This window comes from Pan paniscus, chromosome 10 (genome assembly GCF_029289425.2).
Source record: "Pan paniscus chromosome 10, NHGRI_mPanPan1-v2.0_pri, whole genome shotgun sequence".
NCBI classification, from domain to species: Eukaryota; Metazoa; Chordata; class Mammalia; order Primates; family Hominidae; genus Pan; species Pan paniscus.
Window position 1 is genome coordinate 40,732,588 of NC_073259.2, and position 5,667 is coordinate 40,738,254.

Genomic DNA, 5,667 nt, shown 5'->3' on the forward strand with positions numbered 1-5,667 from the left:
GCGCTAACCACCCCGGGGGCCGGCGAGGCGATTGCGTCGTCCAAGCCTTCCCCACGCAATGCAGACTGCCTCCCAAAAGCCTAGAGCGGCTCCTTTGACAGCGTAGGCACCAGCGAGACAACGGCTGCTGGCAAGCGACGAATTGCGATAGAGAGGGAGCGTGGGGGCGGAAAGGAAACCAGTGGCCCCTAGTGGACTGGCTGGAAAGTTCAGATGTTAGTGCGGAGAGGGAGCAGTCGCCATGCATCAAGAAGTGGAGAGGAGGAAAAAGGGATGGGTGGAAAGAGAAAGGATGAAGATAGTAATCTACAGGGATACTCAAAAAAGAAAAGGAAAAAAACTAACTTGCCACGTTAGAGGTGACCATTGTATAAACTCCTTACTCTTAAAAGGGAAGAATTAAGCATTTAACTTTCCTTTTAGGAAGAACTGTATGTAGTTCATCTGTAATTGATAAGGGAAAGCTCTTTTTTAAAGAGTTCCATGTAATAAATCTAGAAGGAATGAAAGAAATAAAAGGAATGAGAGTTGAAAAGTCACCATTTTGCAACCCAGAATGAAATAATTGATTCAGGCAAGTGTATCAATCATTAAAATTTTGAGAAAGGTTGTTAGGGAACGGGATACTATCATGACACCAAATATCAAATATCACCACACAGATTTGCAAATACATATATATATATGTAATTTTTTTTTTAAGTAACTTCAAATGGGCCAGGGGTAGTGGCTCACGTCTATAATTCCAACACTTTGGGAGGCTGAGGCAGGCAGATCGCTTGAGCTCAGGAGTTGAGCCTCCTGAGCTAGGAGCACGCCTGTGGTCCTAGCTATTTAGGAGGCTGAGGTGGATGGATCACTTAAGCCCTGGTGGTCCAGGCTACAGTGAGCCATGATGACGGCCACTGCACTGCAGCCTGTCTCAAAAATAACAAATTTTTTTTTGAGACGGAGTTTTGCTCTTGTTGCCCAGGCTGGAGTCCAATGGCATAATCTCGGCCCACCACAACCTCAGCCTCCTGGGTTCAAGCGATTCTCCTGCCTCAGCCTCCCGAGTAGCAAAAATAACAAATTTTTTAAAAGCAACTTCAAATGGACAGATCTAGCAGTTACCACCTTACCCAAGTACATAAATGATCAAACTGCATCACTCATAGTAGGACAACTTTGCACCGTGTGATCCTTGGAAAAATGCAACAAGAAGGACACCACATCATCTATTAAATATTCTTGCCAAAAGTGCTTAATCTTAATCTAATCAAGTCATTAGATCTGATTTGCAATTTATAGGAAATTTAATACAACACAAGGAGATATTTTGCAAACCCAGAACATTCCACAAGACAGCTAGCTGGTCTTGTCAAAAAAGCAATGGAAAAAAAAAAAAAGAAAAAAATTGGCCAGGTGCAGTGGCTCACACCTGTAATCCCAGTAATTTGGGAGGCCGAGGCGGACGGATTACTTGAGGTCAGGAGCTCAAGACCAGCCTGACCAACATGGAGAAACCCCACCTCTACTAAAAATGCAAAATTAGCCAGGCGTGGTGGCGCATGCCTGTAATCCCAGCTACTCGGGAGGCTGAGGCAGAAAAATCACTTGAGCCCAGGAGGCGGAGTTTACGGTAAGCCAAGACTGCGCCACTGCACTCCAGCGTGGGCAACAAGAACAAAACACCGTCTCAAAAAAAAAAAAAAAAAAAAAAAGAATTAGTTGAACATGGTAGTATGCATCTGTAGTCCCAGCTACTCAAGAGGCTAAGGCGAGAGGATCACTTGAGCCGAGGAATTCAAGGCTGCAGTGAGTTATGATGGCACCACTGCACTCCAGCCTGGGTGACAGAGCAAGACCCATCTCTTAATTAGTAAATAAAACAAAAGCAGGAATTTAAAAATGCTTAAGGCAATAACAACCAAATATAATGTGTGGCTTTTGCTTGGATCCTGGGTTGTTTTTTTTGTTTTTTTTTTTTTTGAGACGGAGTCTCACTCTGTTGCCTAGGCTGGAGTACAGTGGCGCAGTATCAGCTCACTGCTACCTCCGCCTCCCGAGTTCAAGTGATTCTCCTGCCTCAGCCTCCTGAGTAGCTGGGATTACAGTCACCTGCCACCACGCCAGGCTAATTTTTTGTATTTTTAGTAGAGACGGGGTTTCACCATGTTGGCCAGGCTGGTCTCAAATTCCTAACCTCGTGATCCGCCTGCCTCAGCCTCCCAAAGCGCTGGGATTACAGGCGTGAGCCACTGTGCCCGGCCTGGTTCCTAGTTTAAAAAAAAAAGTTGCTGCCTAAGACATTTAAGGGACAAGTGAGAAAATTCAAACATTAGCTGGGCGCGGTGGCTCACGCCTATAATCCCAGCACTTTGGGAGGCCGAGGCACGTGGATCACGAGGTCAGGAGATCGAGACCATCCTGGCCAACATCATGAAACCCCATCTCTACTAAAAATACAAAAATTAGCCAGGCATGGTGGTGCACGTCGGTAGTTCCAGCTACTCGGGAGGCTGAAGCGGGAGAATCGCTTGAACCTGGGAGGCGGAGGTTGCAGTGAGCCGAGATCACGTCACTGCACTCCAGCCTGGTGACAGAGTAAGACTCCGTCTCAAAAAAAAAAAAAAGAAAAGAAAATTCAAACATTATCTGAATGATGATATTAGGAAGTATTTGTAATTTTCTTAAGTGTAATAATGGAACCATGCTTATGTAAAGAAATGGTTTTTAGGATGTACATGATGAAATATTTAAGTATGGCCAGGTGCGGTGGCTCTCCCCTGTAATCCCAGCACTTTGGAGGCCGAGGTAGGCGGATCACAAGGTCAAGATATTGAGATCATCCTGGCCAACATGGTGAAACCCCGTCTGTACTAAAAATATAAAACTTAGCTGGGTGTGGTGGTGTGTGCCTGTAGTCCCAGCTACTTGGGAGGCTGAGGCAGGAGAATTGCTTGAACCTGGGAGGCAGAGGTTGCAGTGAGCTGAGATCATGCCACTGCACTCCAGCCTGGCAACAGAGAGAGACCCCGTCTTAAAAAAAAAAAAAATACAAAAGTTAGCCAGGTATGGTGGTGCACACCTGTTGTCTCAGCTACTAGGGATGCTAAGGTGGGGGGATCACTTGAACCTGAAAGGTCAAGGCTGCAGTGAGCTGTGAGTGTGCTACTACACTCCAGCCTGGGCAACAAAGCAAGACCTTGTCTCAAAGAAACAAACAATCAAAAAAAAAAACAAAAAACAAACAGAGGGATGGCTGGGCATGGTGGTGCACGCCTGTAATCCCGCACTTTTGGAGGCAGAGCAAGGTAGGAGGATCACTTGAAGCCAGGAGTTCGAGAGCAGCCTAGGGAACATAGTGAGACCCTGTCCCTACAAAAAATTAAAAATTAGCCATGTGTGGTGGTGCACACCTATAGTACTAACTACTTGGGAGGCTGAGGTGGGAGGAGCACTTGAACCAGGGAGATCAAGGCTGCAGTGAGCCTTGAACATGCCACTGCACGCTAACCCCTTGACCCTCAGTCACGTTTTATTGGGCAGCCCCAAATTGATGGAGTCATCTAAAGAGAGGTAGCTTCCTCAAGTGGAAAATTAGGCTTGAGGACAAAAATTCCTTTCCTCCCACCCCCCAAATTATATTAGGAACAATGTGAAATAGAAAGAAAGAGCCAGGCACAGTGGTTCACTCCTGTAATCCCAACACTTTGGGAGACCGAGGCAGGCGGATTGAGGTCAGGAGTTCAAGACCAGCCTGGCCAACATGGCGAAACCCCATCTCTACTAAAAATACAAAAATTAGCTGGGTGTGGTGGCACGTGCCTGTAGTCCCAGCTACTCGGGAGGCTGAGGCAGAATCGCTTGAATCCAGGAGGCAGAGGTTGCGGTGAGCCGAGATCACGCCATTGCACTCCAGCCTGGACAACAAGAGCAAAACTCCGTCTCAAGAAAAAAAAAAAAAAAAAATTAGAATGGCCCCCAAATCCAAGACACTGGAAAAGTGGACCTTGACTTTGGATTTTCTTTTTTCTTTTTTTTTTTTAAGACGAGTCTTGCTCTGTCGCCCAGGCTGGAGTGCAGTGGCAAGATCTCGGCTCACTGCAACCTCCGTCTCCTAGGTTCAAGCGATTCTCCTGCCTCAGCCTCCCGAGTAGCTGGGATTATAGGCACCTGCCACCACGCCCGGCTAATTTATATAGTTTTAATAGAGACGGGTCTCGAACTCCTGACCTCAGGTGATCCACCCACCTCGGCTTCCTAAAGTGCTGGGATTACAGGTGTGAGCCACTGCACCCGGCCATGGATTTTCTAATTAAATTAGAAGCTAGCTGTAAAATATAAAACCTCAGGCATTTATTTCATATAACTCTTTCCAGGGAAAGCTATAGATGCAGTATAGCCAACTCAAAACACTCCTTCTTCCCTGTTCCTCCTCAAGCCTTACACTCAGTGCCCAAACCCATGGGTTCCACCTCAGAAACATCTCTTAAGTCCACTCCTTCCTCTAGCCCCATGTCCCCAACTGCAGCCTCATTTCCCGCTTTCAGGAACTCAGGTTCAGGAGCTCCTAACTTTCATCGTACACTTTTTACAACTTGGTGCCTTTGTAATACTGCTGCTTCTGCCTGGAAGCCACTGGGTTAAGAGCACAGACTCAGAAGCCGGACTGTCTGAGCTCCAATTCTGACTGAACGTCTGCCTCACAGATTGAGATGGAGTGTAATGGCGCAATCATAACCTCCACCCGCCAGGTTCAAGCCATTCTCCTGCCTCAGCCTCCTGAGTAGCTGGGATTACAGGCATGTGCCACCACACCTGGCTAATTCTGTATTTTTAGTAGAGACGAGGTTTCTCCATGTTGGCCAGGCTGGTCTCGAACTCCTGGCCTCATGTGATCTGCCTGCCTTGGCCTCCCAAAGTGCTGGGATTACAGGCGTGAGCCACCACGCCTGGCCCACAGTTTCTTAAATATACTGATTTGTAGGGACACATCTAAAAAGTCTTAGCCGAGTGCGGTTGCTCATGCCTGTAATCCCAGCGCTTTGGGAGGCTGAGGCAGGTGGATCACCTGAGGTCAGGAGTTTGAGACCAGCCTGACTGACCAACATGGTGAAACCCTGTCTCTACTACAAATACAAAATTAGCCGGGCATGGTGGCAGGTGCCTGTAGTCCCAGCTACTTGAGAGGCTGATGCAGGAGAATCGCTTGAACCTGGTGGGTGGAGGTTATGATTGCGCCATTGCACTCCAACCTGGGCAATAAGAGCGAAACTCCATCTCAAAATAAGTAAATACATAAATAAAAATAAAAAGTTTTAGGAAAAAATTTAAAAAAAAATAAAAATAAGTATTATTCAGTAGATTTGGGGCAAAGCCCCAAATTACTCTCTCACAGCTGATGGGCAGCCAGGGTTAAGAATCTCTGTAGCAGATATGAAAACATATAAGCTAAAGGCCTATATCCATTCACCCAAGGGAAGACAATAAAGATTCATGCCACTCTGCCTGAGCCAATTTTGAAGAGTCCTCCCACTTAAAAAACATGGGAATCATACAGTGTCTTTCTCACTGATGCTCCGGTTCCCTTCTATGAAACTGATACACTTTAAAGGGTCTGTGGAAGGTTAGCAAAAGTAGTAGAATGTGCCATGCCCAGCCAAGGTGATAGCACAGGTGAGC